General features: G+C 43.1%; 1 protein-coding gene and 1 long non-coding RNA gene across 5 annotated transcripts in view; one reads left to right on the top strand and one right to left on the bottom strand.

Moving 5' to 3' along the window:
• ADIPOQ (adiponectin, C1Q and collagen domain containing) overlaps positions 1–21,339 on the bottom strand; it is a 114,039-nt gene that overhangs the window by 84,829 nt on the left and 7,871 nt on the right. The window lies entirely within an intron of this gene.
• On the top strand, positions 5,494–6,626 carry LOC138493166 (uncharacterized). Its single transcript, XR_011276287.1, has 3 exons — positions 5,494–5,601; positions 5,726–5,837; positions 6,280–6,626. It is a non-coding gene; the product is annotated as an uncharacterized lncRNA (long non-coding RNA).

The raw sequence follows: 21,339 nt of genomic DNA on the forward strand, positions 1-21,339 counted from the left end.
ATTATTGGATGCATTCTAATGCAAAAAAAGGACTCATTGGTTTCGTTGTTTTAAATCTGTGTAAGCCTATTGGTTAGTTACACTCCTGGAGGTATAAAAGACAGGAAAGGCAGGCAAAAGATATTTTCCTGTTACAATCACTCGGATCGAAAGGCTATTTGCCTTTAGAAATCGAACAGAAAGGGCGCATATTTTACCTCTATTAGCTCTTTAGTCCTCGGCAGGCATTCGCTCGCTGGCTGACTTGTCACGGGCTTCGGTAACAAAGCTTGAAGTGAAATTGAGTCTAATTTATATACGGTCACATGATCTACAGTTGTCGACACGTGATCGCCAGTCTATTGTTGCACGCTTAAAGGATGATGGAACTAGTAGTTTGGAACGCTACCGTGATCACAATATAATTGTTAGGTGTTACTGTTCTATATATTGCAAAGTGGTCTTTACTTGGGTTTGTTTGATCTAAGTGTGTACGTACGACTCGCGCGGTAGTAAAGATACTGTTGAAAGCCTAAATGTAGGTAAAACTAGTGATGTATAACATTGTGACCTATATTAGTTCAATTTTTTGGTTCGTATTTACCAAACGAGTTTTTCTAGATTTTATCTGATTTTCATATATCCGCTCAAATGGATTGAATGAACTAATTAAGACTGTTACTTTGTGTAACTTTGGTAAAGCGTCTTGAAAGAACTATTAGTCGATGTAATATTAGGCCCTATAACGGAGCCTAATTTCTAATTTGTGCTTTTTGAATCATGTTTCTATTTGGTATATTTGTTTGACGTAATTAGTGTTCTGTGATAATAGCGCGGGTGTCATGACCCTTGGGTTCGAGGAACCGCGTCTCTGTGTACCTTAAAGAAGTGTGTTCCATTCTATGCCGATATTAAGGCCATGTTTCACAGTATCAAGGTTATATATCCATTTCTGCTCGCATCTGGACAGGTTAAGGTCCATGTTGCCGCCCCTGGGGGATGGTTGGATCACTTGAATTACACACCAAAGTAATTCTGTATATTTGTGTTGTTTGAGGACATAATGTGCCACCAAAGGTTTGTTGTCTAGTTTGTTTCGAATACAGCATTTGTGTTCGCAGATTCTTTGGCGTACCTGTCGTTTGGTTTTGCCTATGTAAACTAAATCACATGGGCATTTAATAGCGTACACTGCCCATTTGGTGAGGCAGTTGGTAAAGGTCTTCAAATGGATGGTGGTATTACATAGTTGAATGCTTTTCATTGTCATGGTCTGTGCACATACAGAGCAATTGCCGCAACGATGATGGCCTATCACCGGTGGTAAGCCCCACAATTGGGTTTGGGTGGTATTTGCCTTTGGGGGTCTCGGATATGTGTGGACTATAAGATCTTTTATATTACGTTGCCTTTTAAATGCAAAACGGGGCATAGAGGGACTAAAATCCTCTGTTTTAATCATGTGCCAGTGTCTTTTAACGATTTTTCTGAGATGGCTGCTAATCGGGCTATATGTGCTGACACATGTGATTTTGTCTTCTTTGTTGCGTTGAATGGGTTCTAGACATGTGGTTCTATTCATGTGTAGTGCTCTTTTGTATGCCTGCTGCACAGTTTTTTTCGGGTAGCCTCTATCTTGTAGCCTTTTCTTTAGTGATTTTCCATGTTGTTTATACATCTCTATTTGTGTACAGTTTCTGCGTATACGCAGAAATTGCCCATATGGCAGGCCTTCTTTCAAACCCAATGGGTGAAAGCTTTGGTAATTCAGCAAAGTGTTTTTATCTGTCGGTTTTCTGTATAGACTGGTTGCTATGTCTCCTGTGTTTGTCTTTTGTATTTGAAGATCTAGGAAAGGAATGGTATATAAATCTGTGTGAATGGTGAACTGTATGTTGGGGTTTTGAGTGTTCAACCATTTATGAAAGAGTGCCAAATTGTCTGGCGTGTCTCTCCATATCATATAGACATCATCTATATATCGTAACCATGTTATGATTGATTTTGAGTAAGGATTTGCTAGATCGAAAATGGAGTGATGTTCCAAGTCGTCCATATATAAATTGGCCAAGTCTGGGGCGAAAGTTGCTCCCATGCTTGTGCCTTTGAGTTGATTGTAATAACGTCCGTTATATAAAAAGAAGTTTTCAGTGAGCGCTAATCTAATGCATTCTAATATGAATGCTGTTGGGACGCTGTCAAGTGTTCTAGTGCGTCTATTTAAATACTTAGCCATCACTCTTAAACAATCGTTTTGTGGGATGCTGGTATATAAGCTAACCACATCTAGAGTAACCAAGATATCTGTTGGATTTACATGGAACATTTCCAAAGTCTTAAGCATGCTGGTGGTGTCTTTCACATATGACTTCATTTGAGAAACAAAAGGTCTCAAAAACCAATCTGCATAGATAGAAAGGGGCTCAAGAATGGAATTGATGGCCGCTACGATTGGTCTACCTGGAGGTGTTTTGTCGTTCTTATGAATTTTAGGTAAGATATAAAAAACCGGGGTGGTAGGGTGTAGATTGACTAGAAAATCTTTCTCTTCCGGATCTATCCATCCCTCTTCCATCGCATGTTTCATTAGACTGGCTATTTCATCTTGCAGCCTTGGTGTAGGGTCTTGTGCCAGTTCCCTGTACGAAGTATTGTCATTCAGATGTTTCATGACTTCTGTTTCATAAGCGTCTTTCCCCCATAGGACTATTCCGCCCCCCTTATCTGCTGGCTTGATTACGAAAGAATCATTTAGCTGTAGAGATTTGAGGGCTTCTCTTTCTGATTTTGTGAGATTATCTCTGGAATTGTTTTTGGTGTTAATAATTGTTTGGATTTCATGGGAAATCCTTTGTTCGAAAGCCACTATAGCTGGACTGACCATTGTGTTGGTTGGAGTGAATTTTGAAGGAGGTTTTAAACCTGTAGTTGTTGGTTCTTTTCTAGTGGACGTGGGATTCCGAAAAAAATACTTAAGGCGTATTTTTCTGTAAAATTGTTGCAGTTCCATTTCCGTCTCAAAGGATTTTGCTCTTGTTGTGGGTACGAAAGACAGCCCTTTGGATAGAACACTGATTTCCATAGCTGAAAGTACATAGGGACTGAGATTGAAAATGGGGACTACCATATCGGTGGAGGCCCCTGCCAGTTCCTGGTGTTCATTCTGGGTGGTCCTTGGTTCTTGTTGCGGCCCCGTTGTCCTCGTCCTCGAAAAAATTGTGGAGAGGGTCCTGCTTGGTCATTGTCTGAACCGCTGCTTGTGGACGCATTGGAGGAGTTGGAGAAATTTACATAAGGTTGCTTCCTGTTTCCTATGTTGTAGCCTCTACCTTGATTGGCTTTCTGTAAATCTTCATAGTAACTTTCTATCAGATATGGATAGGTTTTTGTCTCTTTATATTGTTCCACATCTTTCTTTAATTTCCAGATTTTTTTGTCTAGAGTCAGCTTCTTAAATTTGATGATCTCATCTTCTATTTTTTCCAGAGTTGACTTAGCATCTTTGATGATTTTGTCTTGTTTGATTTTGTCTTCTAGTGCTGTTATTTCTATTTTTTGTAGGTTAGCTTCTTCTTCTGCTGTATCTATGATTAGTATCAATAGATCTCTTGAGCATTTGTTGCTTACCCCACTGAACTTGCATTTGAACTTCGAATTGTTTGTAAATACTCTTGGAGTGTTTTTTATTTGCAAGCCTTCAGGTATTGTACCTGCTTTTAGATAAGCTAACATTAGTTGGCCATGGGATTCGGTCCGAATTAATTTTTTCTTTTTCTGCATCAAAAGGTCAACATCATTTGATTGTGATGCAGGGACTGTCTTGTCAAGGTTTTCACCTAAAAGTAATGGCATACTCATTATCTTCTGGTAATATTCATCTGTGAAAGAAACTAAATTTCCACTGTCCATTTTAGCGGTTATCAGTACACTACTATACGTTTACAATCACAGTAAACCCAACAACCAAGGGTTGTCCAATGGAGGTTTTAAGTAATGGGTAATCCCTCTTTTTTGATAACGGGGGGTCTGATCTGAAGGAAGGGACAATCTTTAGAGAAAACAAGTGAGAATCAGATCGACTACCCCTCTCTTTTAGTCTTGTATGGAACTTAGGAGAGAGTATCAGGAAACCTAACTGTATCAATGATTAGGAAATCGCCAGCGGAGAAAAAATTGCACTGAACAATTCAAATTGTAACAAGGGTTCTGTCTCTTTAATAGTCATAAAACGTTTTTAAAAAACCAACATTTGTGAAATAACACTCAATCATACCACTCATTCTACATGCATCTCATCTAACAGGGGAATTCTAAAGTGAATCTAAATCTTTATAGACATAACATTGCTATTTGAAATGTGCATTTGTGACAGAGGAAAAAACCATTTGTTTTTCCTAGAACAGTCGACATATGTTTCGGCCCGTTGTGATGTACCACTTTTGTCAACGGTGGTCATCCAAATAAATGTAAGGCCATCTTCAGGACGCCAATTGCTTTGTAGTTGATCAATCTTGATCCCCATTTAGTACATACACACATCTGCAAAATAATTTTTCATATATCAATGTAAATATATTCATCTTATATAAGACTTTGCTGTAAAACATTTGTTTTTGTAAAATGAAAACGACAGACCAAGGTGCATATCTCCCTAAAAACTCAATTTAAGAGCGATGGCTAGTTGTATATTGTGCTAAACCTACCTTTACCCCACTAAGACCATCTTAAGCTATTTAGACTATTGAGAAAATATACAGTCAAACGATGTCTCTAAACTGTACTACTACTTTCGTCTTGGGTTGGTGTCACTTAATGGGACCCTGTGATCTAAATTCTTTTTAGACCATTTGCCAGATTTCGAAATATATTGAATACACTTACAACTACTTTCGTATTGGGTTGATGTCACTTAATGAGACCCTGTGATCTAAATTCAATCCTTTAAGCGTGCAACAATAGACTGGCGATCACGTGTCGACAACTGTAGATCATGTGACCGTATATAAATTAGACTCAATTTCACTTCAAGCTTTGTTACCGAAGCCCGTGACAAGTCAGCCAGCGAGCGAATGCCTGCCGAGGACTAAAGAGCTAATAGAGGTAAAATATGCGCCCTTTCTGTTCGATTTCTAAAGGCAAATAGCCTTTCGATCCGAGTGATTGTAACAGGAAAATATCTTTTGCCTGCCTTTCCTGTCTTTTATACCTCCAGGAGTGTAACTAACCAATAGGCTTACACAGATTTAAAACAACGAAACCAATGAGTCCTTTTTTTGCATTAGAATGCATCCAATAATATGTTGGCTAGCAAACAGCTTCAGGGCACACTTAATACCAACGGCATAAAAACCGATGGGTTGTGGCAACAATGGATTTCAAAACAATAATAAAGACACTTGCAATGTTTGCGTGCCTCTCAGCCTCAATAGAGCTTCTATTTTACGAACATTCGTACAATTGTTTTTTCACACATTGAAGTGCTTTCGGGCTAACTTAGCTTCGGTGTTTTTTACCACAGGTAACTAATCTACTCACAGCCCTTCAGTCCAGCTTAAACTACTAGAAGACATCCGGCAACTTTCCACTAAGGCATTAACAACTATCAACAGCGGATGCTAATTTGTAAGTCATTACCCTTTTTTTCACTCTATTAAAAGAGGCCAGTGACGAACTGTAATATATTTAAATAGCGATACTAAATTATCCATAGGCGCTTTCTTTAAAGAGTTCCTTTAATTAATTTTAGGTACAAGCATCATAGAGCGCAATCCAAACACACCTGCGCTTGAAGATTCAAATGCAACAAGCTCAGACAAGCGAGACAAACGAAGAATTCCAGTCACATAGAACGTGTACATGTAAGTTTATTCAAAATATTTTGTAATTTCGCAAATTGTTTAAAGAGAATTTAGATCACAGGGTCTCATTAAGTGACATCAACCCAATACGAAAGTAGTTGTAAGTGTATTCAATATATTTCGAAATCTGGCAAATGGTCTAAAAAGAATTTAGATCACAGGGTCCCATTAAGTGACACCAACCCAAGACGAAAGTAGTAGTACAGTTTAGAGACATCGTTTGACTGTATATTTTCTCAATAGTCTAAATAGCTTAAGATGGTCTTAGTGGGGTAAAGGTAGGTTTAGCACAATATACAACTAGCCATCGCTCTTAAATTGAGTTTTTAGGGAGATATGCACCTTGGTCTGTCGTTTTCATTTTACAAAAACAAATGTTTTACAGCAAAGTCTTATATAAGATGAATATATTTACATTGATATATGAAAAATTATTTTGCAGATGTGTGTATGTACTAAATGGGGATCAAGATTGATCAACTACAAAGCAATTGGCGTCCTGAAGATGGCCTTACATTTATTTGGATGACCACCGTTGACAAAAGTGGTACATCACAACGGGCCGAAACATATGTCGACTGTTCTAGGAAAAACAAATGGTTTTTTCCTCTGTCACAAATGCACATTTCAAATAGCAATGTTATGTCTATAAAGATTTAGATTCACTTTAGAATTCCCCTGTTAGATGAGATGTATGTAGAATGAGTGGTATGATTGAGTGTTATTTCACAAATGTTGGTTTTTTAAAAACGTTTTATGACTATTAAAGAGACAGAACCCTTGTTACAATTTGAATTGTTCAGTGCAATTTTTTCTCCGCTGGCGATTTCCTAATCATTGATACAGTTAGGTTTCCTGATACTCTCTCCTAAGTTCCATACAAGACTAAAAGAGAGGGGTAGTCGATCTGATTCTCACTTGTTTTCCCTCATTATGAGGTTGCTGGTAAAACCTGCTGGTAAAACCCCCGGCCGGCAGCAGGTTACCAGAAACCCTGTAACACTGTTTCCACCACCTGACTTCCCCGCGCCACCGGGATATTATGGAGGGTGTTGGGAACAGTAAATCCCCATTCCCGGGAATGGGGAGACTGAAGCACCGGCACCGTTGCTAGGGATACGTTGCTACCGGCACCCTTATTTCCAGACCACCAAACTTATAATGAAGCCCAATGTATTAAATAGTTATTGCAGAAACAAAACATTTACATTTATCCCTTATTTTATGAAAAGGTGTATGAATGTAGTATATTCAAAATGAGTGGCCTTTTCCAGCCACTAATAAATGGGGAACTGTAATTATAAAAATTACTGTCTGTAGATGTGTGTACGTAGATTACTTGCTGACCTAATCAGAGTTCTCATGCTGCCCCATTGCACCTGGTTAGCTCGTTGACTCGCCTCTTTTTTTCTCTCTGCATTCTGGAATTTGTAATTTTGTATTTCCCACTACAAATGCAGGGTTACAATTCGCAGAATGGCAAATAAAAAACAGAACTGCGAGGGCTACTCATGTGTGGCATGACACAACTTGAGAGTTTTACCATAAAGGGATGATTCCCCACCCCCCCTCCCCCCGCCTCCTCCCCTGCCACCCTTGTTTTTTTACTAGCAATGTTTAGTGGCAATGTGTCAGTTGTATGCTGGTGTTTGCTCTCCCACCCGCCACCTTTGCCAGTGTATGTTTATTTAACAAGCAATATGGGTATAACGTCTAACGTCTAGCTTGCACGATAGTAAAACAAGCATTGACAACTATTGCATTTTACATGTAGCATGCATGCATGCATTACACATGTGGGTCCTGCATAACCAGTAATTACAGCAAAAAGGAAGTATTTTTACTATTTCTATTACTGAAGTTATGTATCTGCAACACTCAGTTGCAGATATTTTTAGCACTTTTAAACTAATATCTGTAATTGTTTGGTCCAGATATTTACTGCACTCATGCCTATTAATGTAAAATAGAATAAACAAGTGCACCTGCTAAAGCTATTGGCTCTGCCAATGCTGGTTTTGTTATATTCTGCAGTCTCTGTTGCTGTTTGCAATTAGTTTGGCAAGAGAGTGGCGCTTTGGCCAAAATCAATAAGGTAGGGCTCCTAAACGCAGAGTCTCTCTTGAGACTGGGCACTCTCGGACATGACACTTGAGTGACTTTGCAGGTCTTTCAGAGGTACTGGCCACTCAAAGGATCTTCAGATTTCCAGATGGGCGACTCCGCCTAATGTTTACTAGTTATAGATCATAACGGGGCAATATTGATGCCAAAACGTCCCATCTTTAATACCATCATTGTTTTCCCGGCTGCTAAATTTTTAAATCAATGCTGTGGTCTCCCAAGAGGGCCTGATTAGACCATGAGAGCGGCTAATGTGTTCACTCTGGCTGGTCAGGCACTTCCTGGCAGGGGGCTGGAGGAAAGGGAATGAGGTCATAGAGCTAAAAGCAAGACAATGGACCTCAATGTGTAATCACCCTGCTTCCCGCTGCATGAAAGATGAATGCACGGCATTGGACCACATTGTTTAAAGGAGCAATTGCTCATAAATGATTTGACTTATTTTGGGTGAACCTCGCCTCAGAAAGCAAAGGAGCACTGTACTTCGTTAGTGGTAGCAGGCAGGGGCGTTGCTGGGGGGGGGGGCTAAGTGGGCTATAGCCCCTGATCTTTTGCTTGTAGCCCCTGATAGAATCTCAGGAGCTACAGCCAAAAGACTAGCTAGCCCCCAGTCCCAACAGTTCCGCCATCAGCTTAGCCTCGGGTCTTTTCCAGACCTAGCAACTCCCCTGGTAGCAGGCATAGATTAAGTGATTACCTGGGCAGACCAGTGACTGTAAATAAAGGCAGGCAACTTGTACCTAATCTGTCTCTGTTTAGTATTCCCAGGGTAGGAAACGGGCTGCACTCCAGCAAAGCCTGTCTTGCCAGTACCCTAAGTCGCAGATCTGTTCTGAAGCCAAGTTCTTGCACACACACAGCAGAGTGCACTTCAGAAGACTCAGCACAGAAGACGAATACAGGAACAGCCAAAGCTTCAGAATGTGTTACTGCTGTCCAAACTGGTATATATGTCTTGCAATTATCAGAAATGTTTTTGTTAGGGTGACTACTATGACCAATAGAAATAGCAGATTTCAATTTCCTTGATTGTCTCAAAAGGGTTTCTTGTTCAATCACTATAAGACATGTTTGAAATTGAAAATTGAGGCCATTTTTATGTTCCCATAATGCTCTTTGCTTTTACGAAAATTTCCATGATTTGGATCTTTGAAGCATAATGTGTTGTGTGACCTTGCCTGGGGCCACGCCCCTCGGCCTCGCCCCCTCAACTGCACGGCCCCACTTCTCCAAGGTGGAGAGGGGTTCCTGTGTTGTTCGTTTCCATTTCCAGCACTGAGTATTCCAAGACTCTGGTTCATTTCAGCTCTGCCTTTGCTTCCTTACCACTGAGAATCAATGTCAGTGCCCTGCAAGTCTCATCCAAATGTTTGAATAGTATTTTTTTCATTTTTAGTGAAGGATAAATTGTAACTTTTAAATACCCCTTTCAAAATCAAGCCGTGGTGTTTTCCCGCACCTTTATTTCATTTGTTAATTTAAAAGATTATATAGGTTTCGCTCCACTTTTAAAGCTCCCCGTTGTCGGGTATGTTCTGTGATTGTTGTTTACTTCAAAATATAAATGATAGCATTCTGGAAGTCAGGGACTGGTCCAGCAAACATGGTAAAGGTTAGGAACCTCAATAACCCATCTATGGCTCTTGCTATTTTTACGCCCAGCGCTCCTAGTACAGTAGGTTTCCCATCAAAATATACGGCTGTGCCATTGAGAGGTCGCTGTAGGCCCTCACAGATTAACTATAATGTTCGAAATTGGAAGCTCTAGTGCCGACATATCCAGGTGTAGTGTCCTTAAAAGGCAGGTACAAATCCCTAGGAAGGCTGGAGCAGCAGCGTCCTCAAAGAATAGCAATATAACCCTCATAAAGCAGCTATACTCTGCCTTCAGAAAACACATCTAGTGCCTTCAAAACAGAAGTAATAGCCACAAAGGGCCTCTGTAGTGCTTTCAAAAAGCATATACCGGCCCTCAAAAACAGGTGCAATGTCATCGAATCACAGTTAAAGTGCCCTTAAAAATAAGCTACAGAGCCCTGAAAAATCAGACAAAAACATCCTCATCAAATACTACCTAGTTGAAGCTCATAGAAAACTGTCAGGATAGTTCTTCAGGTTAGGGCATCTGCTGGAGAGATGTAGGCACAATCTGAAGGTCACATTTTGGGATCCTGAGAACTGGCTCCGCAGCGTTTCATCCTTCCAAGGTAGATATAATGAGAACCAAGTCTGTTGGCCAATGGGGGCTCCGTTGCAAACGTGGAAAGGGCATTGAGAGCTGTATCAGCACAATACGTATAATAAGAAACTGCAGTCGGGTGAATTTACATTTAATTTAACAGAAAATGAATGGAATACTTCCACAGAGAAATGATGCACTGTGAAAGGAACAAATGGGATACACATGTGAAATGGAACCCATCACATAAGCTACAAAATGTCTTTCAGTCAGGGCTGTTAATTAATAAATAATTAGTTCAGTGATATGGCCAAAATAAAGCTTTGCACAACATTTTACTGCAACGATTTATGTCTTGTCAGGTTTGTTGATCATGTGATTTGTGTACTTTCAGCCTTGTGTTTCATATGATATGATATGATATGATATGGTATTTGTAACGCGCCTATACACAAGTGTTTCAAGGCGCGACGAGGCAGGGAGGGAGGGAGACAAGGGGAAGACAGACAAACGATCCTACTAGGCCAGGTGTCATTCAGATCGGGCAAGTGCAGAGGTAAGGGGAAAAGGAGAAAGTGCAGGGGGAGGAGGTGGGGGGGAAAGTGCAGTACACGGTAAGTAGCGTAATAATAATAAATAATAAATAAAAGGGCCAGCTGGTGGCAAGTGCGAGGTAAGTGCAGAGCAAGTGCTAGGAAGGGGGCTGTAGGGATACAGTGACAGTCCCACAGTGCAGGGGGCGCCAGGGAGGCAGTGCAAGTTGAGAGTGGCTGGGCCTTGGACCGAGGTCGCTGAGAGGGCCAAGATGCAGGTTTAGTGCAGAATTTAGTGGGGAGTTAAGCAGGTTTAGCAGGGGAGAGGGAGAGAGAAGGCAGAAGCGAAGAGGAAGGTTTTGAGGTGCTTCCGGAACCGGAGATGGTTCTCCTCAAGTTTCAGGGAGGCAGGAAGGCTGTTCCAGAGGGAGGCCCCTGCTGCGGAGAGAGATCTACCCCCAGCTCGTTGCTTCGAGAAGCGGCTGACCATGAGGGAGTTGGAGACGGATGAGCGAAGGGCCCGTGAAGGAAGATATTTAGGAAAAGAGAGTTGAAGGTATTTAGGCCCCAGGCCCCAGAAGGCCTTGTGGACAATGCAGAGGGTTTTGAACTTAATCCTCGCAGCCACTGGGAGCCAGTGAAGAGATTTCAGCCCTGGAGAGATACGGTCCCTGGGCTTGAGGCCAAGGACAAGTCTCGCAGTTCTGTTCTGGATAAGTTGCAGAGGGCGGAGAGTGGAGGCAGGCAGATTAAGATAGAGGCTGTTACAGTAATCCAGCCTTGAGAGAACCAGGGCTCGGGAGACAGTGAGCTTCTGGGGGAAGGAGAGGAAGGGAAGAATACCTCTGAGGAGGTGCAGCTGGTAGTGTGACTTCTTAGAGACGTCAGATATATGAGGAGAGAAGGAGAGTGTGGAGTCGAAGATGACCCCAAGGTTTTTAGCCTTGCAGGTAGGGGCAGGAAGGGGGCCAAGGGAGGCCGGCCAGAGAGCTGCAGGGAAGGAGGGAGTGGGTGTGCCGATGAGTAGAATCTCAGTCTTACTGGCATTAAGGCAGAGGTCATTGGCGGCACACCATTCCTGGATAGCAGACAGACAGTCGGAGATGAGGGAAGAAGAGGAGGCGGCCGAGGGTAGCCTGAAAATGAGCTGGGTATCGTCCGCATAGCACTGGAAGTGGGGGCAGAGAGCGGCGATGCAGTGGGCAAGGAGTGCCAGATACTGGTTGAAAAGCCAGGGAGAGAGGTTGGATCCCTGGGGGACACCACAGGTGGAGAAATAGATGTCGGAGAGGAAGGAGCCCATTTGGACCTGGGATGGTCGACTAGAAAGGAAAGAGGTCAGCCATGCCAGAGCCTGACCAGTGATACCCAGGTTATCACGGAGACGGTTGAGCACGCCTTACACGCCTCTCTTGCCTGTCATTACTTCTCCCCCAGCAACAACCCCATTGCTCAGCCACTTCCCAGAACCCCTACAGGTTGTGGGATCACTGGGTATTTCTTTTCTATTCTCATCAGTGTACATAGATGCCAAGTAAATTAATATAAAACAATTGTGAGCACTACATGCTGCCATTAGAGAGAACATTGTCTATTATAAACTTGGAACTTAAACTCTGAAAACCTACTGGATCAGATACTTCTATAAATAACTTGCCTTAGATACACAGATTCATGGCATGCCATATTTATCAACTCAGAGAAATGGGGATCATTATGAGTTTGGCGGTAAACTACAGCGGTAGAATTACAGCCAACATCCTCAGCTGTCATTCGATTCTGTGGAATTACCATAGGATTCCGAATGGTTGCGCGGTAGTGCCATTCCCCAATCCCCAGAGGACTTCATGGGGATGTTGGCAGATTTACTGTGAGCGGTAATTCTGCTGCTGTAAATCGGCAGATTTTGGGAGGTAAAGTGGAGGACTTTCCTCCAGTATTTTGCTGGAGGTAACTCCTTCATATTTTACCGCCAAATCTTGTAGTATGGTGGAGCAGTAACGTGGCAGTAAAGTGAATGTGATGGAATACCACCCCTTTACCACTGTTTTTACCCACTCCGCCATACTCATAATGAAGCCCAAATGGCTAATATACAAAAAAGGAAAACCTTTAAAACACATTTCAATGAAGTCTGCACACAGACACGCTGTTCGCTTTCTTTGTACAGCCACGGCCTGGCCTCACCTACCTGCAGCTGGTTGCTACTCTCCTATCTAGCACATAACTACACAGAGCAGAGTTCAGGAAAGTAGCAGCACCAGATCTGGGCGTATATACAGAGTAAATGCTCAGAACAGTTTCAAAAGCAAGAGACAGTACAACTCTCTCACGGAGCAAAAAGCAGACCTTTAACACGTGGGTGGCATGCAAAGGGCCACACTGCACCACAGATAATCTAAGTGTATCGTCCACCGGCAATGCAGCTCAGGGGACCCTCTCTAGCGCGCTCCCACCCGGCATGGAGAGCCCACAATGCACTGCCAGGGGGCGCAGATACCCCAATCTTCCTCTGCAACAATAATAACCGGTACCCCTGGACATCCTGAGTGGCTTTTCTTCCTGTACCCCTTAATCTGCCTCCTAAGAACTGCTTATAATATGGCCTGACAACTTGCCATACTACTGCTCCGCATCCTTCATCCCGAGCGGTCCACTCAGATAACCTACATCTTCCTGAGCTCGTCACCTTGATGCGCTCACCCCCGTGCATGGCTTCCCTGTGATGGAGCTCAAAAGACAAGAAATGCACTTACCTTTGTAAAGCAGAGGGTCGGCCTTTACTTCCCAGGGATATCAAAAGGAATCCGCCGCAGGATGGTACAGAGCAGAGAGTAGCTGGGTCACCCCACACAGTTGCAACTCCCGCCACTGCCCTGGGCGCCGCATCAGAGCCACTCGCAATCCCTGAGGCCACCATCCAAGGGTCGTCCAGTGGCAGACAATGATTGTGTGCATGCTCCTGAGCGGGCACCCAGCACAAGCATGCAAGCAAATTATTATTATAAATGCATAAGCATGTGCAGCTTGCAGGTCACATGGGCAAGGGGTCTGGCCAGTGGGTTGCAGAGTGGTCAACCTGATGCTATCACCTGATTATCCAGCATCTAGTCCAGTGGTATTCAAACTGTGGGTCGCGACCGCTTAGGGGTCCGCGGGTGCATCCCAGGGGGGCCCTGAGAGCTCAGCATGAATTATAAAAAAAAATATATATATTTTTTTTTTTATATTGGAAGAAATGGGCAGGGGTGGCCCACATGGGTGGGCTGAAGCATGAAACTGTCTCAGGCAACAATGAAAAAGTGGCCCACAGTTGTAAATGGATATTCATTCCTTTAGTCACAGACTGGGCCTCATTACTACTATGGCGGTACAGTAACAATGGTGCCGGTAAGCTACCGGCACCGTTGCTACCGTTCCGCCATAGTAAGAGTTGTGCTCGTGGGTGCTTGACAGCCCGCCAGGTCTGACCTGGCAGGCCGTGCGGTACCCGCGAGCTCAGATCGTCGGATGCACCGGCACCGTTATTAACTGTGCCGGTGCATCCGAGCTCCCCATTCCCATTTGAGCCATATGGGGCTCAAATGGGAATGGGGATCTACCGGTACCGGCACCTTCGAAAGGGCAATTATCATGTCCGCCTAACTCGGCATGACCTGGTAATTGCCCATTCGCGGGTGCCAGACCCGGATGCAACTCCAGCGGCAGCCGTGCGGGTTTTACCGGCACAGCTACCACTAGAGTAGTTATGAAGCCCACTGTTTCAATAGTAGCCAAGGGGGTGCTTTGTGTTAAAATGTAAGTAAATTGTGATATATTCAGCAACAATGGTCAACATTACTAACTGCATAGTTAAGTAACTCATCAAAATGGTCCACATTGGCCAAAATGGTGGCCCATTTTGATTGGCCCAAACTAGCATTTTACATTTTTGGTACAGGCATTGCCCTATAGGCCTGTCCGAGCCTGGCGGCTCATCCATAATGGCAAGAGGCGCCCACCCAGTGGCCCCTCACTCATTATGGAGGAGCTAAGGAGCCAGCCCAGTGAAACAGTGAGCACTCCCTCAGCTGCTTTATCCAGCTAATGGAGTGCTCCTGGGCTGGCTGAACTGTCAAAGGGAAACACTGTTTCCCTTTGACAGTTCAGTTTAGTTCCCCAGCCGCACATGCTCACTGAGCCATGCAAGTGCTGGGGCGTTTTGCTTCGCCAGCATTGCATAGCTCATTGGAAATGCTGGCTGGGGCACTGCATGTCTGTATGTCCGAGGGGGAGCTCCTGCGCCTCCTCGCACATACGGACAGAGCAGCTGGAGCAGGCCGTTTCAGCATCCACACGCAGGCCAATGCAGAAGGTACGTTTATGTTCATTGTTTTTATTTAAACATGTGTATGGATGCGTGTATGCTTATGTTATGAGTGAGTGTATGGTGATGGATGCTCATGTGAATGATAGAGTGATTGCTGTATGAATGTGCAGCGCCTTGCATACACACATAAGCATGTTCATTGTGTTAGGACCAGTGGGGCCCAGGGGACAGGGATGGTATCTTTTTACCGGACATCTATCATTCAAAACCCTCTGCCTTGTCCACAAGGCTTTCTGGGGCCTTGGTCCAAAATACCTTCAGCTATCCCTCCGCAAATACCTCCCCTCTCGAGCTCTTCACTCCTCTACCTCCAACTCCCTCAGGGTCAGTCGTTTATCAAAGAAACAAGCTGGGGGTAGATCTCTGTCTTCGGCTAGGGCCTCCCTCTGGAACAGTGCCCTGCCACTCTAAAACTTGAGGAGAACCATCTTTCTTCCTGCACTTATCAGACCTACCCTGTCTGCTGCCTTAAACGTAGCACTTGCAAATTGCTGGCTGCACTACCACTGTTTGTTGCCTTTATTATTTATTTATTGTTATTTATCTGTTTCTCCTCTGCTTCGCACTTTCCACTTCTCCCCCATTCCATGCACTTTTCCCCTCACACTTGCGCGTTCTCAATGTCACTGGGCCTAGTAAGATCGCTGTTTTATTCTCCTCTGTTCCCCTCCCTTGCCTTGTCGCGCTCTGAAACACTTGTGTACGAGCACGATAGAAATAAAATATCAATATAAATATCAATGCCTGCCCCCTGGACTCCCAGCAACAATTGCAAACTGTTTGGCTATTTACCCATTTTTTGTTAAAAGTATGCTCTACAATGCAACATTTTAACCTATTATTTAAAATAAATTCACAGGGGGAAACCCCCCCGAACCCTCCCTTAATGCCCCTCCACTTAAAAAAGAATCACCAGCCCCCACTGGCCCTCAGACTGTGTTGGGAACGGGATGGGGGAACCCAGGGACTATGGTGGGAGCACAATGGGCGGGAACCATGGGATAGTGATGTGAGCAGAGTGGGGAGAGCCCTGGGTGTGTGATGGGGTGGGGAGAGACCAGCGACTGGGTAGGAGTGGGATGAGGGAGCCCAGCGACTTTGATGGGAGCAGGTGACGGCGCGCGATATATACTGTCCATTTGGCATTTCTGGGGGGTCCCGAACTGCCCAAATTTTGCTCAGGGGGGCCCTGGCCAATAAAGTTTGAAGACCACTGATCTAGTCTAACAAAACCTAATAGGTTTAAATGGTGGACAACAAAGAAAATAACAAATTGCCATTCGGCTAATAAATGCCACATGCATTACCACTAGCCATGCCAACCAGATATTGTGCTTCCCAAAACCCCTACCATTCTCGCTTTTATCCGTAGTATTGGGTTTGGCTAGATAGTGGCGCTAAACGCTGCCATATTCAGGGCCAGTTTTACGGGGAAGACTTGTGCCACTGCAAATGTTCTTTATCATCATTCATGGTATTAAATGCCCATGTTTTGTATTTTGTAGATTCATTATTTTTTTATTTTAAAAGTGTATATGGTTTCAAATTAAAATCTTTTACAGATGAGTCAATAACAATTTGCATGAAAGTACAAACAATCATTAATAACAGTAAAATTACATACAATCATTAATAGCATCTATGGAGCATTGAGATGCACTTAAATTGTACAATAAAAAAGGAGCACATGTATAAAATGTCCTCAAAATGGTATGGATCATGATGAATTAATTCTATAATATTGACACTAAGAAAGACGTAATTTATCTCAAATCAGACAATAGATTGGGAGCAGGAGGGGAGGAAATATGTTTCTGCCTCTAACCAAACATGCTATGCTGCTCCCGCCAAAACCACAGAATTTGCTGATATTATATATGCCCAACATTGATTCATGCATATCTTTATTAAATCACATTAAGTTATTAATCTGTATTAAGTTAGTAAACTTAGGGCATTGAGTCAAAAGGTGACGAGAAGGTTCAATTTGACTCTGACCTATAGGACAGATTCGGGTTTCAGAAGAAATATTGTCCCATACACCTATGTACGAGAGCGTATGGAGACTGTCAAATCGAAGACGCGTGATAAATCTCTGAAAATGGGAATTATTCAGCTTAGTAATGCAGCTAAAAGGAATATGAAATGGAATACCCTGTTTGACATATTCTGCATAATTCTTATTAGTTGCAAGTTCTTCGAGATTGTGTGTACAATCCCATTTTAGATATTTTGCTTTGATTTCCTTAGAATAAATGTCATAATTGAAAGACTCACAATCTTTCCTAAATTCAAGAACCACGGAATTAGTTGAATGATCTCGTTTGTATATCTTTGCAAATAGGGCCAATAACGAATTATCGTTACCAAATGCTGCTTGGATTTTCATATAAACGCTGCCTTCCAGCGCGTAAGGAGTTTGCAGCAAATGTATTTATTGGGTATTCATAATGTGCCTATACAGCAAATGGTGTTTCAAGGCACCAAAAGACAAATGAGGGGAGTGGGGTCGGGGAGTGGGGGGCAGAGGCATAGCCATGGTTGTCTAACAAGTGGGTCCTGAAGCTAATGGAGTTGGACCCACCACAGTGACATTAACATCTGTAAATGCCCACACAGCGCTACTGAGAGGGGATTTACAGATTTTGGGTGGGCCTTGCCTGCTCATGCCCTACCCTGTATACGCCTCTGGGGACAGGGAAGAAGTATAACAATGAACGGTCCTACTAGGCCTTGTGACATTCACATCTTGCAGGTGCAGTACCAAGAAGTGCATGTGGGGATTGGGGGTAGTGCCGGTCAGAGGGGAAAGTGTTAATACTAGAATGGGGAGGGAAGAGTGGAGAGCACACAAGAGGTGAGGGTAAGGAGGGGGGAGGGGCTCCTGGGCTAGGTGAGTGCTACAGGGAGGCCAGGTGGACAAGTGCCAAGAATGAGGGTCTCCATGTGCTAAGTGCGAGGACAGGGCTGGATTGGGCTCAGTAGGAGTGTAGGCCCCACCAGGCTAGTACAGGAGGAGCAAGCCCCGGAAAAGGGGGACATTTGCAGGGGAGGCGGAGAAGGAAGAAGAGAAAGGGAGGGTCTTGAGAAGCTCCCAGAACTTAAGGAGATCCGGCTCAAGCCTAAGAGGGGAAGGGAGGCCATTCCAGAGGGAGGATCCAGCATAAACGAGAGATCTACCCCCCACTCTCTGCTTGGAAAAGCGTCTCATCTGCAGAGAGTTGGAGCTAGAAGACCGAAGGGCTCTAGCAGGGGGGTATTTAGGGAGAGAGAGTGGTAGGTAGCGAGTTCCCAGGCCCTAGAAAGCCTTGTTGATGATGCAAAGGGTCTTGAATAGGATCCCAGCAACAACTGGGAGCCAGTGGAGAGATTTTAGGGCTGGGGAGATGCGGTCCCTGGACTTGAGGGCAAGGATACGTTTTGCAGTCCTTTTCTGGATTAGTTGAAGGGGCGAAAGGAGGATTTAGTCAGATTGAGGAAGAGGCTGTTGCAGTAGTCCAGCCTAGAGTGGACCAGGGTTCTGGAAACATTGAGTTTCTGGGGGAAGGTGAGGAAAGGGAAAATGCCTCTGAGGAGGTGCAGCTGAATGTGAACCTTCTTGGCAAGGTCTGTGATGTGAGGAGAGAAGGAGAAAGAGGAGTCGAAGATGACACCAAGGTTTTTTGCCTCACAAGAGGGCGAGGGGAGGGAACCCATGAAGGGCGGCCAGAGAGTAGAATGGCTACTGTGGGAACTGAGTTAGGTAGTTCAAGAGTCGACCACCAAACACTCCCTCCTATAAGTTTTAACCAGGTAATGTACTTCTCAGGAAAACTCCCCAGGCCATAAATCATACCAGGAATAATACTTGCTTTATGCATCTTAAGGAGACCTTCTATGGAAAAGTGACTTTAGAAGAAATATATCCCTTAATGACACAACATTTTTTCAAGGCTTTTAAAGTCCGATTATTCTCAAGGTGCTCCTGGCTAAAATGACTATATAAAGGAACTCCAAAATAAATATAAGTACTAACAACTTCATTGGGAGTGCCATTCATCTTCCATACAAAGTTGTTCTTTCTCCGGTCAATTAAGATCTTAGTTTTATTTAGGTTGAGGTTTAGATTATTCTCTTTAGAGTAGTTATACAAGGCATTCAAAGTGCATTGAAGACTGAGCAATGTTCTATCTAAGATCACTGAATCGTTTGCGTACGGCAACCATGCGATATGTTGTTTGTCAATACATGGAGGAAAATTATGACAGTCCAAAAGAGCATCAGACATGTCCCAAATGTATAAATTGTCAAATTAAGCATCAAGGATACATCCCTGTTTGAGCCCATGATTGGTCGCAACAGAGGAAAATAAAAGGCCTTGTTAACTGAGTCTAATAGTGACAGTGGTGTCTTGATAAATGTGTCTAATTAGGCTGGGGGGGTCAAGCCCCCATTTACACAACTTATTCCATAATCTTGAACGGACCACACCGTCAAATGCTCTCACATAGTCAATGAAACAGAGGTATAACCGTATGTCCGGGGTAGCTACCGTAGAGCGAATAAAGTATTGTAGAGTCCAGATGTTATTTAAGGTGCCCAGGCCTTTACGGAAACCAATCAGTTACTTGAAAGCTGCTTCTCAAATGCCCATGTATTTAACTTTTCCAATAAGATGTTAGAATAATTATTGCTCATGGAATCAGTCATTGCCAATAAACAATAATTAGACAGGTTCTCACGCTGACCCTTTTTATGCACAGGAATAAGAATGGATGTCTTCCAGCTATACGAAATGCAGCATTCCTTTGAAACTTTGATAAAGATTTCTTGTAGATATTCAGGCCAAAAGAAAGGAGCTTTCATAATCACTATATTGGCAATGCCATCAGGGCCGGGGTCCTGAGGTGGTTTTAGTCTCGGAATTATACTCCCGTGGTCCTCTATGGTAGTAGTATAATGAAAAAAGAGGAGCAAATGGGAGCCACAATCAGATCTATTATCGTCAATATGTCGCTTGTAGTACAGGGTTCTAATATATTAAATCCAAGAAGAGGCCCCAGACACACGTTTATGAAAAAGGTACTGACATTTATTACTATCATTAACAGGTAGACTGATAGCCACTGAGCATTCCGCATGGTAAGTTTATGCGCTGTTACCCAATTTATTTATTTTGTACGAACATTACTTATCATGGAGGCCATTTTTTTTTGTTGCAGAATACAAGTAATTACGTTTAACCCATCTGATGTGAGGTTTCAGCTCTCTTTTCTTTGCTGCAATAGCTGCATCATATAGCCTATTAGGGCCCAGTTTAGAGGAGACTATACTTTTCTTGGAAGCAGCTCCACAAGGCAAGAATTGGTTTCATTCCTCCAGATATGAGTCTATACTAAGACTATGCAAATGATCAAATAAGGTATCACTTCTCATTAAAATTGAGTTGAAGTTATCCCATATTCCGCTCTTTCCAAAATATTCTGTTTCCTTGTATGTTAATCCTGTTTACTCAAAGGAAGGAATTTAGATGTAAGAGCACCATGTATGTTTAGTTTGAGTTTCAAGGCGGAATGGTCACTGAGTTTGTTTGGCATGCTCACAAAATCGGCTACTATCTTCTTCAAGGAGCAAGGAACGAATATGGAATCTATCCTGCTATAAATTCGACCATTAGTCAAGGTGTATTTCGAGGAGGGATTACCCGTATTGGTAGGGTCTAGAAACTCTAGTTCATATCCCTCCATGAAAGATAACCATTTGTTCCCAGTAATGACTTGTGGGGACCTAACACCAGGTAGAGGAAAAGTTTCTTTAGCAATATTAACATAAGTAGGATAATTATCCAGATGAGTAAAATTACCCATGTCATTGCTTGTTCCTTCTTTTGTATTCCTAGCTACTTCACAGTAGGAATTAAATTCCCCCAGAATGATAACATGTGTCCTAGGATAGTGCCAATTCCATGCAGTGAAACTCTTTGTGATAAAATGAATAATGAAATATGTCATAAGACCCTCTGGTGTGTCATATTTGTTGATTACAATTAGCGGTGGATAATTATAATTCATGGATTGATAGAAAGCTGTACATAATACCTAAGGATGAGATATCTCAGGCATATATTCCATCAATTTTCATTTGGATTTATCTACAGTAACCAAACCACCCACTGGTCTACCAGCAGGTGTTTTAGTGGCCAGTCTACCAATTATATCATAACCATCCAGGTGTGGTCTATGACATAACCATGTTTCCTGTAAAACAAATAGATCACAAGTAAGAACACAGCTACCCAAAGGATTATCAATAAAAGAC

This window comes from Ambystoma mexicanum, chromosome 10, assembly GCF_040938575.1.
Source record: "Ambystoma mexicanum isolate Mex_15411 chromosome 10, UKY_AmexF1_1, whole genome shotgun sequence".
Lineage (NCBI taxonomy): Eukaryota > Metazoa > Chordata > Amphibia > Caudata > Ambystomatidae > Ambystoma > Ambystoma mexicanum.